The sequence below is a fragment of the Atractosteus spatula genome, chromosome 22 (genome assembly GCF_055471065.1).
Source record: "Atractosteus spatula isolate fAtrSpa1 chromosome 22, fAtrSpa1.hap1, whole genome shotgun sequence".
In the NCBI taxonomy this organism is placed as follows: Eukaryota; Metazoa; Chordata; class Actinopteri; order Semionotiformes; family Lepisosteidae; genus Atractosteus; species Atractosteus spatula.
In genome coordinates this window covers 17,707,267-17,727,663 of record NC_142727.1, presented here as the reverse complement: position 1 = coordinate 17,727,663, position 20,397 = coordinate 17,707,267, and the positions used below count along the sequence as shown (strand labels likewise).

Genomic DNA, 20,397 nt, shown 5'->3' with positions numbered 1-20,397 from the left:
GAACCACTGTTACTACACACAGACAGACTACTCAAAAATCACGTGGCTTTTTAAGGTCATTTTGTCTGCCTAAAGTATGTTAGATTTGTCACAGCAAAGAGTTTGAATACTTACAGAATGCAGCAGCTAGAATTGTTACTTGGAGCAGAAAGTATGACCACATAACCCCCATACTTATCTCTCTTCATTGGCTTCCTATCAGGTACAGGGCGGACTTCAAAATCCTTCTACTTACTTACAAGGCTCTCAGAGGTCAGGCACCTCTCCTGCCTCGCAGGGATGCTGCAGAGGAGAAATACTGTACACAGCATGGTTTCAGAGGCCTGTCTGTCATGGGCTGGGCACCATGTGACTTGAATGCTGCATCAGTGCCATGGATCCCAGAGGGGCATCGTGGATACAGCTATCGTTTAGGAGGATTCTGCTGGTCTGCAGAGACCTGCATGGGGTACTGACATACAGACGACGTGATGGATGGATGGATTAATACCCGCATTCATTTATTTTATTTTTTTTAATGATCTAATGTTAGCATGCCCAAAGGGGTTGGGCAGCCAGTTGACCTTTGACCCCTAGAGGATTTTATTCTCCTTACTGAGGAGTCTTTGGTTCCTTTCCTCCATTGTCTTCAGTTCTGTATTCACAAAATGTATATTTACTTGCATTGTTAAGCGCCTTGGGGCAACCTTGTTGTGAAAGGCGCTATATGAAAATAAATTGAATTGAATTGAATGACAGAGTCACGGCTTTTCCAGTTTCCTCTCCTATTATCTTCTTTATCTGCACTCTCAAACGCAGTGAAACCTTGAACCTTTCAACGGGACCACTGTCGTTCTACATCAAAATGACTAACTAGGACGGAGACTTGAATGGGATGAAAAAGGAAAAGGCATTACTTGCAGGAAGAAATTAAACTGTTACACGTGATCACTTGCTAAACAAAGTGATTCATTGGAGTGGAGGCAGTGAAAGCTTTGTGAATCAACTTACAAAAGGATACATGTAAGAAACGTAGCTCCCCTTGAAAAATCTATGAGCGTTATGTGGAGGTGATAGTATTGTTCAATTATTGTAATAAAGCTCACTCAATTAAGACCCATGTTGGAAAAGTACCAGAGTATTCTCATCTAAGAGGAAATACTAACAAGTAGGATGTTAAAATGAAAAGCATTAAAAACTGAATGATCTTCAGTAGCTAAATGATTATTGAGCTCTGGGTCACAGTGCTCCTGAAAAAAAATCAAATTTCAGCAGAGACACCCACGGACAGCAGGTGAGCACCAAGCTGAGCCAGTGTATAAGTGTACGAATCACAGTTTCAAGGAGCTTTTTTCAGTTTCGTTCCACTGATCGGCCAACACGGGGGGCACTTCAGTCTTACTCGCCCTATTGCATTAAGAAACTGTACAACATTCTCCAATAAGAACTTGCGACCTCACCTAACGGAAAGCAATTTGCGTAGCAGGGAAAGACTGGACTCCCACTGGGGATTTTTGCTTTTCATCCCGATGGTGATGTGCACTATATAGAACGTTGCTGGACCCATGTGCAATTGGTGTCATTTCTAATCTAGAGGTCGAAGCTGTGAAACTTTCAAAGAGATGGAAGATCTCTTGCGAGACACCGATTCACAGAAGGGGCTAATGAGATCTTTGCTTGAAGTCTCATTGTGCTGCACTATTTCACTTTTCAGTGGGCACGACTCACAGGCATCTAAAATCATTTCAGTGACGGACTAAACAGGCCTCTAGCAAAGACTCGGGAACGGACACAGACCTTATCATCTCTGCTCCCCGGGAAGCGTACAGAGATCACATTAGACGTGTTGCTCAAGCTCTTTATTGTCACGTACAGTAAGCCCAGCAGTCTGGTCAGTGCGGGATGTGTTCTGTCCTGACGGCAGGGTCAGCAGCCAGAGGAGACCTGAAACACAAGACGGAGAGGTAAGACATTGATTCCGACAGAGAGAGCTTTCACACCGGATTACTGACAAGAGGAGCAATAAGAGAAGAGTTATAAAGACACGCCGAAGAGAATATTCTCATCTAAGAGGAAATATTAACAAGTAGGATGTTAAAATGAAAAGCATTAAAAACTGAATGATCTTCAGTAGCGAAATGATTACTGAGCTCTGGGTCACGGTGCTCTTGAAAAAAAATCAAATTTGAGCAGAGACGCCCACGGACAGCAGGTGAGTGAATGAGTTGTTTATTTTGTTTCCTGTGAATTATGTAGAATTCACAACGTTTTCCACTTGTACAGGAAAACCACTGAGAGCAGATTCACTTCTTCTGCACTAGAATGAATGATTTCCATCTTCACTCTAGGGTACTGTACTTTATAGCACTGTATTGTATTCTGCATATATGTCTGTTATTTATACATTTTCTTTCTCACTTTGTCTCTCTGTCCATTTGTATCAGTTTTTTGGAGAGCACCATCACACCAACATCACAACAACATTTATTCTACTGCCTTATTAAGCAAATGTCTCTACTGAATTCTTTTTATATATAAAACACATTTTTTGACATGATATACACAAATGGCTAATTATACTTTCCGATTATATTTCCATCTTAGAAATGAAGCATTTCTCTCCTGCAGTTTGAGGGCTGAATCCTCTCTCTCTCTTACACACTTTGTTCACGAATGATTACAAGAGCAAACACATAGACTGACTTCTCACAAAAAAAGGTGTCGATGACACAGTCCTGGTCAGCTTACTAAAGGACCCAGAAAATCACCACGGGCCATTCTGAACAGTTTCACGGAATGGTCTGTTGACTTCTCTTTGATGGTTCATGTTACAAGAGCAAAACAATACTCACCGATTTGAGGATAATTGCGCCATCCCTCCAGCCTACTGAAATGAACCGTCAGACTGCAGAAGCTGTCAGTGACTACAGGTCCTTGGGACTGGTCAGAGAAACCTGAGACGAGACAAACGTTGTGAGACCATTTATAAGCTTGTGACCTCAAATTAAACAGAAGTCAGACATTTTCAAAGGGGGCAACACCGCGGCACAGTGGTTAGCATCGCTGCCTCATAGCACCGGGGCCCTGGGTTTGATTCCAGGGATGCTGTCTGCGTGGAGTCTGCGTGTTTGTTCGCGCTGCAGGGGATACCTCACCCCCACAGGGCACACAGACACAAACTCACACCACAGCCCATTTTTCCACAACACAATCAACCCGCCAGTATCGGTTTGTGTTCAGTGCTGGGGAGGTGCCTTGTCCTTGCAGAACAAAAACAAGGTGATCAGGACTGACGGCAAGATTCAGGTATTCAAGTACCCCGTAAATCCAGGGCTCAAATGGGGGAACTGTTTCACGAGCTACACAATATCCTCACACATGATGACAGAGCCTCGGAAAGCCGTGTGGAGAGTGAGGTGCTCGTACCCAGCCGGAGTTAAAAGACCACGCATTGAGCACTATCGATCTATCCAACCCAGAAAAGCACACATCTCTGTGACACAGAGGCTAAAGCAACATGTGAGTAAAGGATTTTGAATCAGCAATTGTGCTGATGAGCCAGTCAGCGATTTTTCAGAAACAGCAAAAATGTCAGCCTCCGGGAGCTGCAGAAGATTGTGAGATATAAAGGAGTGAAACCAGGGCAGGAGAAACCGATTCCTCGTGCAGGAAGCTGAGGAAAAAGATGCACACCCTGCAGACTGAAAGGAAGACGGCACAAACTATCGGTAATGTCAGCCTCGAAGAAAGTGTAGTGCAGTGTGAGTTGCAACTAAGTTTTTGTTCAATCTTTTTTTGGTCTGAAAGAGACTATTTTGATTAGATGCATGCAATACTATTTCTTTCGCATTCTCTGTCTTTTTATGTCTTATTTGGATCACACCATAAAGTTCATAACCCAGCCAGTTGCTTTGGCTCGGAAAGCATCCCTCAGCAGGGACAGCCCTGATCCCCAAACACAGGGCTGCCCTTCCCACTGCCCGTCTGCTCTCTGCCCAGTGGAAGTAGTGCTTCTGCCCCGCAGCTGTGTGAGAGAAGATGAGCTGAGAACACTAACCCACCTCTGGAGAGGGAAGAGTCTCAGCTGGAGGGGAGGAGGAGCTGCCGGGCTGCCGCAGACAAGGCGCCGCTGAAATGATATAGAAATCTTTTAGAACCAAACGTCACCTGGCTCAGTGTTTAAGCTGTAGTACATGATCACATTAGATTATTAAAACATGCAGACTGCCATCTCCATTCTGTACAAACAAAGGGTTTTCCATTGTAGAAAACACCACCGCATATCCAAAGCGGAGTGCACTGGGACTGCAGTCCAGAGAAACCCATCATGTTACGAGAACTGGAGGCCATTTCACACCGAAACTGTAGAATAGGATTCTTTCTGCACACCCAGTACTTGGGGCTGTGTCAGAGGCTCCTCACCGGAAGAGACGTGCATTCCTGTTCGGCTCCTCTGGTTCTGCGATGATTTTAGACGTCGAATCGGGCAGGAGGCAGGCGCTCCTCGGAAGCTCTCGTCCCGTGCTATAACTCGGACCACGCGATGGCACAACTGCTTCCTCCATACAAACAGAAACTTCAAACAACGAAACCCAACAAGAAATCTGTGCACACTTGGACTCCTGCTGCAGCTGAGGAGCTGTCACGCACACACCTCCTGTTGCTCACAGAGAGAAACAGGCCCAGGGTCCCAGCACTGCCACCCACTGCGCCGCGGTCTCTCACCTTTTCACCTCCACATGCAGATCATGACGCGACCGGAGACTCGCCGATTAGATTAAAAAAGCCGGCTGTTTACCTCCTGGAGGTCAGATCGCAACAACGTTTACAGCTCCGTTGCCACGGCAACCACGTTTTATTGACAAAGTAAAATAAACACCGGAGAAAAGTTTGCAAACAAGACGGGAGCTAAGAAACACGAGGACAGTGGGTTTGCTTTATGTGCCGGGTCGATAAACCAGCGCTGCAGACACGTGAAATACAAGAAAACATACACACAAGGGAACACATAAGAGAGACATAGAAATACAAGACACGATAAATACGCTGAAATTGTATGAATATAATTAATTCTAACGTTCAATCAAATCAGCGAAACACGTGGGCAGGGCAGCCCGGTGAACTAGAGACTACATTACCCACAAGCCCTGTGGGCGACAACATTTTGACGTCATCGACTCGCGTCTTTTGTATTTTTTTAAGATTTTTTTATTAAACGTGTAAAGAATTTACAAAGAGAAATACAATCAGAGGATCAAATTAGGTACAAGAGAAGAAACACAAACAGAAAAATACACAGTTAACCGCCAGAGGTAATAAGTAAGTTATATGATTAAATTGTATTTTTTACACATATCATATGTTTTCCGTGCTTTATTATTTCTCACATTTTTAATAGAATTTAAATAGTGTTTCAGCTCCACCTCAAAAGAACTAAAAAGGGGAGTATTATTTGGATTTATGGATGTGAAATTTACCAAGAATGATTAATAAATTGACTATAAATAAATGCTCTTTTTCCAACTTTTCTACTAAACAGTACAATAAAATGTCAAAATCCTTCAATCTAACAAACACCTTTAACTGCCTGCAAACAAAACTCTGTAAATCCGTCCAAAACAGCTCAACAAACCTACACCTAACAAAGAAATGCACCAAAGATTCCTTTTCCCGCAGAACAAGTCTTTCCGATAGCGCTTTGAGACTCACCTCCGTGGACTCGTGTATCTCTGTCGCCACCCAGTGGACATTTCTCGGAAGTGTCACCGCCCGCCGTAATTCAGTATAGTCCCGGAATTGAAATTGTGATTGGACGAGAGCCGTATCCGTCCCGCCTCCTGCCGAAATCTCGGCGCTGAATGGTTCAGAGCCGAGTCACTCAAGGCGAGGGCGGTATTTCCGTGGAAGAACACGGAAGTCCGCGGTGACTGGCTAGGAGCGGTGTCACTCACCCAAAGTAAGAGGAAGTCCCGCCTCTTGCCAGCCAACGGCGGTGATTGGACACGCCGTGCGCCACTCTTATGACGTCCCTTAACTGCGACGGATCCGGATCTGATGCGTGATTTGCGCGACAGCCGGTCCGTCGCTGAGATCGGTCTGGAGCCGCGGCCCAGGATGCTGTGGTTCCGCTCTCTGCTCGTCAAGCACTGCGGACTCCTGGAAAACCGCATTGCAGGGCAGAGAGTTATTGAACTCCAGACGTCGCTGGAGAGTTACTTTACTGGCGAGTCACCTCACGTTGTTGATTAATTCGACCTAATTGTGTTTTCTCTTCTTTAACATTTATATTGCAATAGTAAAAATGCTATTCATTACAATCATTACAGAGTACATTACAGATCACCGGGGTACATTATACAGGCCGATAAAGATGAGGTACCCACAGCTTTCATGTTGGGACATTTAGAAATAGTTTGGAGACGTGCCCTCATGTGTTTCAGATGTGACTTCTTTCCATTTGGAAGCGCCTTACTTCTACCAAGGAAAGAAAAGGCTTCGAAAATGAGATCGTAATGAAGAGATAGTAACGATCATTTCAGTGCGTGAGCCTACCTGTTATATTAGGCGAGATTTCACACGGATAATCAAACAAGAACGAGTTTGCCCTGGAATCCATTCCACTGCCGAACCTGAAAGTCAGAGCATGACTGCCGTCAGTCCGGATCCAGTGGAAGGCTGATCCACTCCGGGTTTTCCTATGCCGACAGTCCGGATCCAGTGGAAGGCTGATCCACTCCGGGTTTTCTGCTGCCGTCAGTCCGGATCCAGTGGAAGGCTGATCCACTCCGGGTTTTCTGCTGCCGACAGTCCGGATCCAGTGGAAGGCTGATCCACTGCGGGTTTTCCTATGCCGACAGTCCGGATCCAGTGGAAGGCTGATCCACTGCGGGTTTTCCTATGCCGACAGTCCGGATCCAGTGGAAGGCTGATCCACTGCGGGTTTTCTGCTGCCGACAGTCCGGATCCAGTGGAAGGCTGATCCACTCCATGTTTTCTGCTGCCGTCAGTCCGGATCCAGTGGAAGGCTGATCCACTCCGGGTTTTCTGCTGCCGTCAGTCCGCATCCAGTGGAAGGCTGATCCACTCCGGGTTTTCTGCTGCCGACAGTCCGGATCCAGTGGAAGGCTGATCCACTCCGGGTTTTCCTATGCCGACACTCTATACTCTTCTCCAGAAGCTTAAGGAGAAATTATGAAAAAAAGTTTATGAAAACGTTTTATGAAAAGATCACGGCGCTGGGGTCAATGTGGGACGCCGGATCTACGCGGAAGCAGCCGGAAGTCAGAACAACGCGTCACTTTTGAATTGTTTTTTTTACATTTTTTAAAGTAAGCATTAACAAGAACAAAGAATACAATACAAATACAAGTACCGGTCTGTCGCTGAGCTCGGTGTGGTTCCGCTCTCTGCTCGTCAAGCACTGCGTTATTAGTGAACTCCAGACACCGCTGGAGAGTGTATTTACCGGCGAGTCGGCTCACGCTGCTGATAAATTCGACCTCATTGTGTTTTCTTCTTTCTTTATCGTGCAATAATAGAAATCCTTTACGATGCACGCAAGACTACATTACTGATCACCGGAGTACATTATACAGGCAAATAAAGATAAGGGACGCACAGCTTTCATGTTGTGATATTTAGACATGGTTTGGAGACGTTCCCTCGTGTGTATTTTGAATTATTCAAATGCGAGTCGCTTCAATTTGGAAGCGCATAATTTCAGTGCATGAGCTTACCTGTTATATTGGGCGAGATTTCACACGGATAATCAAACAAGAACGAGTTTGCCCTGGAATCCATTCCACTGCCGAACCTGAAAGTCAGAGCATGAGAACGGACGGATTGTATGGTGATTGTGGTGTTGGTCGACCACATAAATTAGGCGAGAAGTACAATCTGCTTTTACGACATTCGGTCTAATTATTAAATGTTCGATTAGTTCTTATCTTTAGGCTATTTATACATATAATAACGAGCAAGTATAATGATTAAGTCAATGATAAATGATATTTTATATTCGGTTCAGCAGTATTGAGCAGTAAAATAACATCTATTTCTCACCGATAAATGTCAGAATTAGAAACCTTCTTTACACAATTGTGCCGATCAGTTCAGAGTGTTTTAAAAACAGGACAAAACAAAAACAAACATAAGGTTTCTGGGCTGCTTCGAAAAAGACAGTTATCATCTATATTACTTTTAAATCTATGCACACTATGTATCTTTACCGGGTCAATTCAATGTACAATTGTGTAATGATGCCACCTTAACCTTAACCTTCATACAATATTTGTTTGACAGTAGTCATGTTTTTTTCCAGTTATTTAGTTTCCCCAAAGAGGTGCTCCAAAATAGTTTGACAAGATATTGTGAGATTGCAAGAGGGATCTTAAATATCTATTAGTACAAGTGAAACTAAATCTGTTTCCTTGTAGTCTAATAAAGGTTGTAAATTCTTCCATAGTTTCTTAAAAGCATCGCTACCTCTCTAGGGGTAGCCTTGGTTACGAGGTATTGTTATCAGACTTAACACAAACATTATATCTAATCACAAAATCTGCTTAATTCTACATTTCGTCATCCACATCAGTTAATTTCTTGACCCCAATTATACTATTTTAAACCCAGTTTTCAAAGCACGGGTTTATGTCTCAAAGTTATTTCTCTGTATTCTAGATGGTGCATCTATGGGGGGTATGTTTATCCGTAAGAGACCACGTGAGAACTTCATGGAAGCTGGCAAGTTTGGGGGGGGTCCTAGCATCCAAATGACATTCAAGTAAAACTCTATGCCCTCTACTTCCTGAAAGATTAAATTAGGGGAAACATACACCACCTACACTGCTCAATTTTGTAAATAATTCTCTATCGGTATCAATACTAGATGCTCTACAACCTGAAGCATTCAGGCCTCCTTCTGTCTGTGTTTGACAAATAACAACCATGAATAAAGTTTTTTTTTATTTTACTAAGGTAGAGAACATCAAATCACAAATCACATTTTTGAAAATCTTAATACCAAGAAATGTAATCGCATCTTTTACATGGTTATTACATGTGGAGCAGACACTTTCCAACAGCCACCAATTCACTTTTCTGATATGTAAAGAAAGACCAGATACAGAGGAAATGACTTGTTAACACACTTAATTGCTTTGTCCACCTCTGTGCGCTTTCTCAGAGAGACAGTTGTATCCTCAGCCAATTGGGAACACCTGTAATCTCTTTATCCTGTACTTGAACACCCTGAAACTATTTGTTGTAGGAGTGTAAGCAGTGGGAAGAGGAATGGGCTCGTGTCGAATTGCCTTACCCATTCCCAATCTGCAGGAGGTCCCACGACGGCAGGTAGCTGCTCCAGTCGCTGGAGCTCAGTTCGCTGTCGAGGAAGGACGAGGTCTCTGGCTCGGGGGAATCACGGCTCCACAGCTCCTACCTGTTGCAGAGTGTTTCTGCCCTCCTGATGGCCTCTGTGTTTTAGAAGGATCTGTCTCTTTTCGCTTGCTTACACCACAGGTTTCATCGACGATAGTGTGCATCCTGGAGCAGTGAGTTATCGGTCTTATTTCTACTGAGAAACAGTTCAAGCCCTCACAAAACAATAACCAGGAGACGGTATATGAAAAAGTATTGTAAGACTTGCAGAGTAGATTTGAATAGACAGTGGACGTCACACTGCGTGCTTGAATATCAGAGATTCAATTCATTCTTTCCTGCAGTTTAACCTCCTGGTTGACATTGTACCGCTGTCACTTCTTCACAAACTCATAACTCGCCGTGTTCAATTTTGTGTTGAGTTACAGGAACCTCAGCATCAGATGAAATACTCTTCAGCGCCCCAGGGAGACTGGGGGACTGGCCAGATTTTCAGCTTTATTACCGGGTCCTTCGGCTCGGGGCTGTTGAGCAAAGTGCTCCCCTCTGCTGGAGAGCCACAGGGGCACTACAGAGCGGCCTCGTCTTCCCTGCTCCTGCCCGTGCTTGTGGTCGGCCAGCGTGACCGCGCGCAAGACAAGGTAGCGCATTCGTGGTGTAAATACAGAATGTTCACTAGCTGACTGAGGAAAGTTACAGAGACGGGAGTATACGTTCTGAAATAATGTGAACCACTGTTACTACACACAGACAGACTACTCAAAAATCACGTGGCTTTTTAAGGTCATTTTGTCTGCCTAAAGTATGTTAGATTTGTCACAGCAAAGAGTTTGAATACTTACAGAATGCAGCAGCTAGAATTGTTACTTGGAGCAGAAAGTATGACCACATAACCCCCATACTTATCTCTCTTCATTGGCTTCCTATCAGGTACAGGGCGGACTTCAAAATCCTTCTACTTACTTACAAGGCTCTCAGAGGTCAGGCACCTCTCCTGCCTCGCAGGGATGCTGCAGAGGAGAAATACTGTACACAGCATGGTTTCAGAGGCCTGTCTGTCATGGGCTGGGCACCATGTGACTTGAATGCTGCATCAGTGCCATGGATCCCAGAGGGGCATCGTGGATACAGCTATCGTTTAGGAGGATTCTGCTGGTCTGCAGAGACCTGCATGGGGTACTGACATACAGACGACGTGATGGATGGATGGATTAATACCCGCATTCATTTATTTTATTTTTTTTAATGATCTAATGTTAGCATGCCCAAAGGGGTTGGGCAGCCAGTTGACCTTTGACCCCTAGAGGATTTTATTCTCCTTACTGAGGAGTCTTTGGTTCCTTTCCTCCATTGTCTTCAGTTCTGTATTCACAAAATGTATATTTACTTGCATTGTTAAGCGCCTTGGGGCAACCTTGTTGTGAAAGGCGCTATATGAAAATAAATTGAATTGAATTGAATGACAGAGTCACGGCTTTTCCAGTTTCCTCTCCTATTATCTTCTTTATCTGCACTCTCAAACGCAGTGAAACCTTGAACCTTTCAACGGGACCACTGTCGTTCTACATCAAAATGACTAACTAGGACGGAGACTTGAATGGGATGAAAAAGGAAAAGGCATTACTTGCAGGAAGAAATTAAACTGTTACACGTGATCACTTGCTAAACAAAGTGATTCATTGGAGTGGAGGCAGTGAAAGCTTTGTGAATCAACTTACAAAAGGATACATGTAAGAAACGTAGCTCCCCTTGAAAAATCTATGAGCGTTATGTGGAGGTGATAGTATTGTTCAATTATTGTAATAAAGCTCACTCAATTAAGACCCATGTTGGAAAAGTACCAGAGTATTCTCATCTAAGAGGAAATACTAACAAGTAGGATGTTAAAATGAAAAGCATTAAAAACTGAATGATCTTCAGTAGCTAAATGATTATTGAGCTCTGGGTCACAGTGCTCCTGAAAAAAAATCAAATTTCAGCAGAGACACCCACGGACAGCAGGTGAGCACCAAGCTGAGCCAGTGTATAAGTGTACGAATCACAGTTTCAAGGAGCTTTTTTCAGTTTCGTTCCACTGATCGGCCAACACGGGGGGCACTTCAGTCTTACTCGCCCTATTGCATTAAGAAACTGTACAACATTCTCCAATAAGAACTTGCGACCTCACCTAACGGAAAGCAATTTGCGTAGCAGGGAAAGACTGGACTCCCACTGGGGATTTTTGCTTTTCATCCCGATGGTGATGTGCACTATATAGAACGTTGCTGGACCCATGTGCAATTGGTGTCATTTCTAATCTAGAGGTCGAAGCTGTGAAACTTTCAAAGAGATGGAAGATCTCTTGCGAGACACCGATTCACAGAAGGGGCTAATGAGATCTTTGCTTGAAGTCTCATTGTGCTGCACTATTTCACTTTTCAGTGGGCACGACTCACAGGCATCTAAAATCATTTCAGTGACGGACTAAACAGGCCTCTAGCAAAGACTCGGGAACGGACACAGACCTTATCATCTCTGCTCCCCGGGAAGCGTACAGAGATCACATTAGACGTGTTGCTCAAGCTCTTTATTGTCACGTACAGTAAGCCCAGCAGTCTGGTCAGTGCGGGATGTGTTCTGTCCTGACGGCAGGGTCAGCAGCCAGAGGAGACCTGAAACACAAGACGGAGAGGTAAGACATTGATTCCGACAGAGAGAGCTTTCACACCGGATTACTGACAAGAGGAGCAATAAGAGAAGAGTTATAAAGACACGCCGAAGAGAATATTCTCATCTAAGAGGAAATATTAACAAGTAGGATGTTAAAATGAAAAGCATTAAAAACTGAATGATCTTCAGTAGCGAAATGATTACTGAGCTCTGGGTCACGGTGCTCTTGAAAAAAAATCAAATTTGAGCAGAGACGCCCACGGACAGCAGGTGAGTGAATGAGTTGTTTATTTTGTTTCCTGTGAATTATGTAGAATTCACAACGTTTTCCACTTGTACAGGAAAACCACTGAGAGCAGATTCACTTCTTCTGCACTAGAATGAATGATTTCCATCTTCACTCTAGGGTACTGTACTTTATAGCACTGTATTGTATTCTGCATATATGTCTGTTATTTATACATTTTCTTTCTCACTTTGTCTCTCTGTCCATTTGTATCAGTTTTTTGGAGAGCACCATCACACCAACATCACAACAACATTTATTCTACTGCCTTATTAAGCAAATGTCTCTACTGAATTCTTTTTATATATAAAACACATTTTTTGACATGATATACACAAATGGCTAATTATACTTTCCGATTATATTTCCATCTTAGAAATGAAGCATTTCTCTCCTGCAGTTTGAGGGCTGAATCCTCTCTCTCTCTTACACACTTTGTTCACGAATGATTACAAGAGCAAACACATAGACTGACTTCTCACAAAAAAAGGTGTCGATGACACAGTCCTGGTCAGCTTACTAAAGGACCCAGAAAATCACCACGGGCCATTCTGAACAGTTTCACGGAATGGTCTGTTGACTTCTCTTTGATGGTTCATGTTACAAGAGCAAAACAATACTCACCGATTTGAGGATAATTGCGCCATCCCTCCAGCCTACTGAAATGAACCGTCAGACTGCAGAAGCTGTCAGTGACTACAGGTCCTTGGGACTGGTCAGAGAAACCTGAGACGAGACAAACGTTGTGAGACCATTTATAAGCTTGTGACCTCAAATTAAACAGAAGTCAGACATTTTCAAAGGGGGCAACACCGCGGCACAGTGGTTAGCATCGCTGCCTCATAGCACCGGGGCCCTGGGTTTGATTCCGGGGGTGCTGTCTGTGTGGAGTCTGCGTGTTTGTTCGCGCTGCAGGGGATACCTCACCCCCACAGGGCACACAGACACAAACTCACACCACAGCCCATTTTTCCACAACACAATCAACCCGCCAGTATCGGTTTGTGTTCAGTGCTGGGGAGGTGCCTTGTCCTTGCAGAACAAAAACAAGGTGATCAGGACTGACGGCAAGATTCAGGTATTCAAGTACCCCGTAAATCCAGGGCTCAAATGGGGGAACTGTTTCACGAGCTACACAATATCCTCACACATGATGACAGAGCCTCGGAAAGCCGTGTGGAGAGTGAGGTGCTCGTACCCAGCCGGAGTTAAAAGACCACGCATTGAGCACTATCGATCTATCCAACCCAGAAAAGCACACATCTCTGTGATACAGAGGCTAAAGCAACATGTGAGTAAAGGATTTTGAATCAGCAATTGTGCTGATGAGCCAGTCAGCGATTTTTCAGAAACAGCAAAAATGTCAGCCTCCGGGAGCTGCAGAAGATTGTGAGATATAAAGGAGTGAAACCAGGGCAGGAGAAACCGATTCCTCGTGCAGGAAGCTGAGGAAAAAGATGCACACCCTGCAGACTGAAAGGAAGACGGCACAAACTATCGGTAATGTCAGCCTCGAAGAAAGTGTAGTGCAGTGTGAGTTGCAACTAAGTTTTTGTTCAATCTTTTTTTGGTCTGAAAGAGACTATTTTGATTAGATGCATGCAATACTATTTCTTTCGCATTCTCTGTCTTTTTATGTCTTATTTGGATCACACCATAAAGTTCATAACCCAGCCAGTTGCTTTGGCTCGGAAAGCATCCCTCAGCAGGGACAGCCCTGATCCCCAAACACAGGGCTGCCCTTCCCACTGCCCGTCTGCTCTCTGCCCAGTGGAAGTAGTGCTTCTGCCCCGCAGCTGTGTGAGAGAAGATGAGCTGAGAACACTAACCCACCTCTGGAGAGGGAAGAGTCTCAGCTGGAGGGGAGGAGGAGCTGCCGGGCTGCCGCAGACAAGGCGCCGCTGAAATGATATAGAAATCTTTTAGAACCAAACGTCACCTGGCTCAGTGTTTAAGCTGTAGTACATGATCACATTAGATTATTAAAACATGCAGACTGCCATCTCCATTCTGTACAAACAAAGGGTTTTCCATTGTAGAAAACACCACCGCATATCCAAAGCGGAGTGCACTGGGACTGCAGTCCAGAGAAACCCATCATGTTACGAGAACTGGAGGCCATTTCACACCGAAACTGTAGAATAGGATTCTTTCTGCACACCCAGTACTTGGGGCTGTGTCAGAGGCTCCTCACCGGAAGAGACGTGCATTCCTGTTCGGCTCCTCTGGTTCTGCGATGATTTTAGACGTCGAATCGGGCAGGAGGCAGGCGCTCCTCGGAAGCTCTCGTCCCGTGCTATAACTCGGACCACGCGATGGCACAACTGCTTCCTCCATACAAACAGAAACTTCAAACAACGAAACCCAACAAGAAATCTGTGCACACTTGGACTCCTGCTGCAGCTGAGGAGCTGTCACGCACACACCTCCTGTTGCTCACAGAGAGAAACAGGCCCAGGGTCCCAGCACTGCCACCCACTGCGCCGCGGTCTCTCACCTTTTCACCTCCACATGCAGATCATGACGCGACCGGAGACTCGCCGATTAGATTAAAAAAGCCGGCTGTTTACCTCCTGGAGGTCAGATCGCAACAACGTTTACAGCTCCGTTGCCACGGCAACCACGTTTTATTGACAAAGTAAAATAAACACCGGAGAAAAGTTTGCAAACAAGACGGGAGCTAAGAAACACGAGGACAGTGGGTTTGCTTTATGTGCCGGGTCGATAAACCAGCGCTGCAGACACGTGAAATACAAGAAAACATACACACAAGGGAACACATAAGAGAGACATAGAAATACAAGACACGATAAATACGCTGAAATTGTATGAATATAATTAATTCTAACGTTCAATCAAATCAGCGAAACACGTGGGCAGGGCAGCCCGGTGAACTAGAGACTACATTACCCACAAGCCCTGTGGGCGACAACATTTTGACGTCATCGACTCGCGTCTTTTGTATTTTTTAAAGATTTTTTTATTAAACGTGTAAAGAATTTACAAAGAGAAATACAATCAGAGGATCAAATTAGGTACAAGAGAAGAAACACAAACAGAAAAATACACAGTTAACCGCCAGAGGTAATAAGTTATATGATTAAATTGTATTTTTTACACATATCATATGTTTTCCGTGCTTTATTATTTCTCACATTTTTAATAGAATTTAAATAGTGTTTCAGCTCCACCTCAAAAGAACTAAAAAGGGGAGTATTATTTGGATTTATGGATGTGAAATTTACCAAGAATGATTAATAAATTGACTATAAATAAATGCTCTTTTTCCAACTTTTCTACTAAACAGTACAATAAAATGTCAAAATCCTTCAATCTAACAAACACCTTTAACTGCCTGCAAACAAAACTCTGTAAATCCGTCCAAAACAGCTCAACAAACCTACACCTAACAAAGAAATGCACCAAAGATTCCTTTTCCCGCAGAACAAGTCTTTCCGATAGCGCTTTGAGACTCACCTCCGTGGACTCGTGTATCTCTGTCGCCACCCAGTGGACATTTCTCGGAAGTGTCACCGCCCGCCGTAATTCAGTAAAGTCCCGGAATTGAAATTGTGATTGGACGAGAGCCGTATCCGTCCCGCCTCCTGCCGAAATCTCGGCGCTGAATGGTTCAGAGCCGAGTCACTCAAGGCGAGGGCGGTATTTCCGTGGAAGAACACGGAAGTCCGCGGTGACTGGCTAGGAGCGGTGTCACTCACCCAAAGTAAGAGGAAGTCCCGCCTCTTGCCAGCCAACGGCGGTGATTGGACACGCCGTGCGCCACTCTTATGACGTCCCTTAACTGCGACGGATCCGGATCTGATGCGTGATTTGCGCGACAGCCGGTCCGTCGCTGAGATCGGTCTGGAGCCGCGGCCCAGGATGCTGTGGTTCCGCTCTCTGCTCGTCAAGCACTGCGGACTCCTGGAAAACCGCATTGCAGGGCAGAGAGTTATTGAACTCCAGACGTCGCTGGAGAGTTACTTTACTGGCGAGTCACCTCACGTTGTTGATTAATTCGACCTTATTGTGTTTTCTCTTCTTTAACATTTATATTGCAATAGTAAAAATGCTATTCATTACAATCATTACAGAGTACATTACAGATCACCGGGGTACATTATACAGGCCGATAAAGATGAGGTACGCACAGCTTTCATGTTGGGACATTTAGAAATAGTTTGGAGACGTGCCCTCATGTGTTTCAGATGTGACTTCTTTCCATTTGGAAGCGCCTTACTTCTACCAAGGAAAGAAAAGGCTTCGAAAATGAGATCGTAATGAAGAGATAGTAACGATCATTTCAGTGCGTGAGCCTACCTGTTATATTAGGCGAGATTTCACACGGATAATCAAACAAGAACGAGTTTGCCCTGGAATCCATTCCACTGCCGAACCTGAAAGTCAGAGCATGACTGCCGTCAGTCCGGATCCAGTGGAAGGCTGATCCACTCCGGGTTTTCCTATGCCGACAGTCCGGATCCAGTGGAAGGCTGATCCACTCCGGGTTTTCTGCTGCCGTCAGTCCGGATCCAGTGGAAGGCTGATCCACTCCGGGTTTTCTGCTGCCGACAGTCCGGATCCAGTGGAAGGCTGATCCACTGCGGGTTTTCCTATGCCGACAGTCCGGATCCAGTGGAAGGCTGATCCACTGCGGGTTTTCCTATGCCGACAGTCCGGATCCAGTGGAAGGCTGATCCACTGCGGGTTTTCTGCTGCCGACAGTCCGGATCCAGTGGAAGGCTGATCCACTCCATGTTTTCTGCTGCCGTCAGTCCGGATCCAGTGGAAGGCTGATCCACTCCGGGTTTTCTGCTGCCGTCAGTCCGCATCCAGTGGAAGGCTGATCCACTCCGGGTTTTCTGCTGCCGGCAGTCCGGATCCAGTGGAAGGCTGATCCACTCCGGGTTTTCTGCTGCCGACAGTCCGGATCCAGTGGAAGGCTGATCCACTGCGGGTTTTCCTATGCCGACAGTCCGGATCCAGTGGAAGGCTGATCCACTGCGGGTTTTCCTATGCCGACAGTCCGGATCCAGTGGAAGGCTGATCCACTCCGGGTTTTCTGCTGCCGTCAGTCCGCATCCAGTGGAAGGCTGATCCACTCCGGGTTTTCTGCTGCCGGCAGTCCGGATCCAGTGGAAGGCTGATCCACTCCGGGTTTTCTGCTGCCGACAGTCCGGATCCAGTGGAAGGCTGATCCACTCCGGGTTTTCCTATGCCGACACTCTATACTCTTCTCCAGAAGCTTAAGGAGAAATTATGAAAAAAAGTTTATGAAAACGTTTTATGAAAAGACCACGGCGCTGGGGTCAATGTGGGACGCCGGATCTACGCGGAAGCAGCCGGAAGTCAGAACAACGCGTCACTTTTGAATTGTTTTTTTTACATTTTTTAAAGTAAGCATTAACAAGAACAAAGAATACAATACAAATACAAGTACCGGTCTGTCGCTGAGCTCGGTGTGGTTCCGCTCTCTGCTCGTCAAGCACTGCGTTATTAGTGAACTCCAGACACCGCTGGAGAGTGTATTTACCGGCGAGTCGGCTCACGCTGCTGATAAATTCGACATCATTGTGTTTTCTTCTTTCTTTATCGTGCAATAATAGAAATCCTTTACGATGCACGCAAGACTACATTACTGATCACCGGAGTACATTATACAGGCAAATAAAGATAAGGGACGCACAGCTTTCATGTTGTGATATTTAGACATGGTTTGGAGACGTTCCCTCGTGTGTATTTTGAATTATTCAAATGCGAGTCGCTTCAATTTGGAAGCGCATAATTTCAGTGCATGAGCTTACCTGTTATATTGGGCGAGATTTCACACGGATAATCAAACAAGAACGAGTTTGCCCTGGAATCCATTCCACTGCCGAACCTGAAAGTCAGAGCATGAGAACGGACGTATTGTATGGCGATTGTGGTGTTGCTCGACCACATAAATTAGGCGAGAAGTACAATCTGCTTTTACGACATTCGGTCTAATTATTAAATGTTCGATTAGTTCTTATCTTTAGGCTATTTATACATATAATAACGAGCAAGTATAATGATTAAGTCAATGATAAATTATATTTTATATTCGGTTCAGCAGTATTGAGCAGTAAAATAACATCTATTTCTCACCAATAAATGTCAGAATTAGAAACCTTCTTTACACAATTGTGCCGATCAGTTCAGAGTGTTTTAAAAACAGGACAAAACAAAAACAAACATAAGGTTTCTGGGCTGCTTCGAAAAAGACAGTTATCATCTATATTACTTTTAAATCTATGCACACTATGTATCTTTACCGGGTCAATTCAATGTACAATTGTGTAATGATGCCACCTTAACCTTAACCTTCATACAATATTTGTTTGACAGTAGTCATGTTTTTTTCCAGTTATTTAGTTTCCCCAAAGAGGTGCTCCAAAATAGTTTGACAAGATATTGTGAGATTGCAAGAGGGATCTTAAATATCTATTAGTACAAGTGAAACTAAATCTGTTTCCTTGTAGTCTAATAAAGGTTGTAAATTCTTCCATAGTTTCTTAAAAGCATCGCTACCTCTCTAGGGGTAGCCTTGGTTACGAGGTATTGTTATCAGACTTAACACAAACATTATATCTAATCACAAAATCTGCTTAATTCTACATTTCGTCATCCACATCAGTTAATTTCTTGACCCCAATTATACTATTTTAAACCCAGTTTTCAAAGCACGGGTTTATGTCTCAAAGTTATTTCTCTGTATTCTAGATGGTGCATCTATGGGGGGTATGTTTATCCGTAAGAGACCACGTGAGAACTTCATAGAAGCTGGCAAGTTTGGGGGGGGTCCTAGCATCCAAATGACATTCAAGTAAAACTCTATGCCCTCTACTTCCTGAAAGATTAAATTAGGGGAAACATACACCACCTACACTGCTCAATTTTGTAAATAATTCTCTATCGGTATCAATACTAGATGCTCTACAACCTGAAGCATTTAGGCCTCCTTCTGTCTGTGTTTGACAAATAACAACCATGAATAAAGTTTTTTTTTATTTTACTAAGGTAGAGAACATCAAATCACAAATCACATTTTTGAAAATCTTAATACCAAGAAATGTAATCGCATCTTTTACATGGTTATTACATGTGGAGCAGACACTTTCCAACAGCCACCAATTCACTTTTCTGATATGTAAAGAAAGACCAGATACAGAGGAAATGACTTGTTAACACACTTAATTGCTTTGTCCACCTCTGCGCGCTTTCTCAGAGAGACAGTTGTATCCTCAGCCAATTGGGAACACCTGTAATCTCTTTATCCTGTACTTGAACACCCTGAAACTATTTGTTATAGGAGTGTAAGCAGTGGGAAGAGGAATGGGCTCGTGTCGAATTGCCTTGCCCATTCCCAATCTGCAGGAGGTCCCACGACGGCAGGTAGCTGCTCCAGTCGCTGGAGCTCAGTTCGCTGTCGAGGAAGGACGAGGTCTCTGGCTCGGGGGAATCACGGCTCCACAGCTCCTACCTGTTGCAGAGTGTTTCTGCCCTCCTGATGGCCTCTGTGTTTTAGAAGGATCTGTCTCTTTTCGCTTGCTTACACCACAGGTTTCATCGACGATAGTGTGCATCCTGGAGCAGTGAGTTATCGGTCTTATTTCTACCGAGAAACAGTTCAAGCCCTCACAAAACAATAACCGGGAGACGGTATATGAAAAAGTATTGTAAGACTTGCAGAGTAGATTTGAATAGACAGTGGACGTCACACTGCGTGCTTGAATATCAGAGATTCAATTCATTCTTTCCTGCAGGTTAACCTCCTGGTTGACATTGTACCGCTGTCACTTCTTCACAAACTCATAACTCGCCGTGTTCAATTTTGTGTTGAGTTACAGGAACCTCAGCATCAGATGAAATACTCTTCAGCGCCCCAGGGAGACTGGGGGACTTGCCAGATTTTCAGCTTTATTACCGGGTCCTTCGGCTCAGGGCTGTTGAGCAAAGTGCTCCCCTCTGCTGGAGAGCCACAGGGGCACTACAGAGCGGCCTCGTCTTCCCTGCTCCTGCCCGTGCTTGTGGTCGGCCAGCGTGACCGCGCGCAAGACAAGGTAGCGCATTCGTGGTGTAAATAC

At 44.6% G+C, this 20,397-nt stretch overlaps 2 long non-coding RNA genes across 2 annotated transcripts; both read right to left on the bottom strand.

Moving 5' to 3' along the window:
• Positions 1-5,164: 5,164 nt before the first annotated feature.
• Positions 5,165-7,156, bottom strand: LOC148816921 (uncharacterized). The gene is made up of 2 exons (XR_016094651.1): positions 6,532-7,156; positions 5,165-6,135 (listed from the first exon to the last, which is right to left on the bottom strand). It is a non-coding gene; the product is annotated as an uncharacterized LOC148816921 (long non-coding RNA).
• An 8,090-nt stretch (positions 7,157-15,246) lies between these two features.
• Positions 15,247-17,535, bottom strand: LOC148816920 (uncharacterized). Its single transcript, XR_016094650.1, has 2 exons — positions 16,610-17,535; positions 15,247-16,213 (listed from the first exon to the last, which is right to left on the bottom strand). It is a non-coding gene; the product is annotated as an uncharacterized LOC148816920 (long non-coding RNA).
• Positions 17,536-20,397: the final 2,862 nt, after the last annotated feature.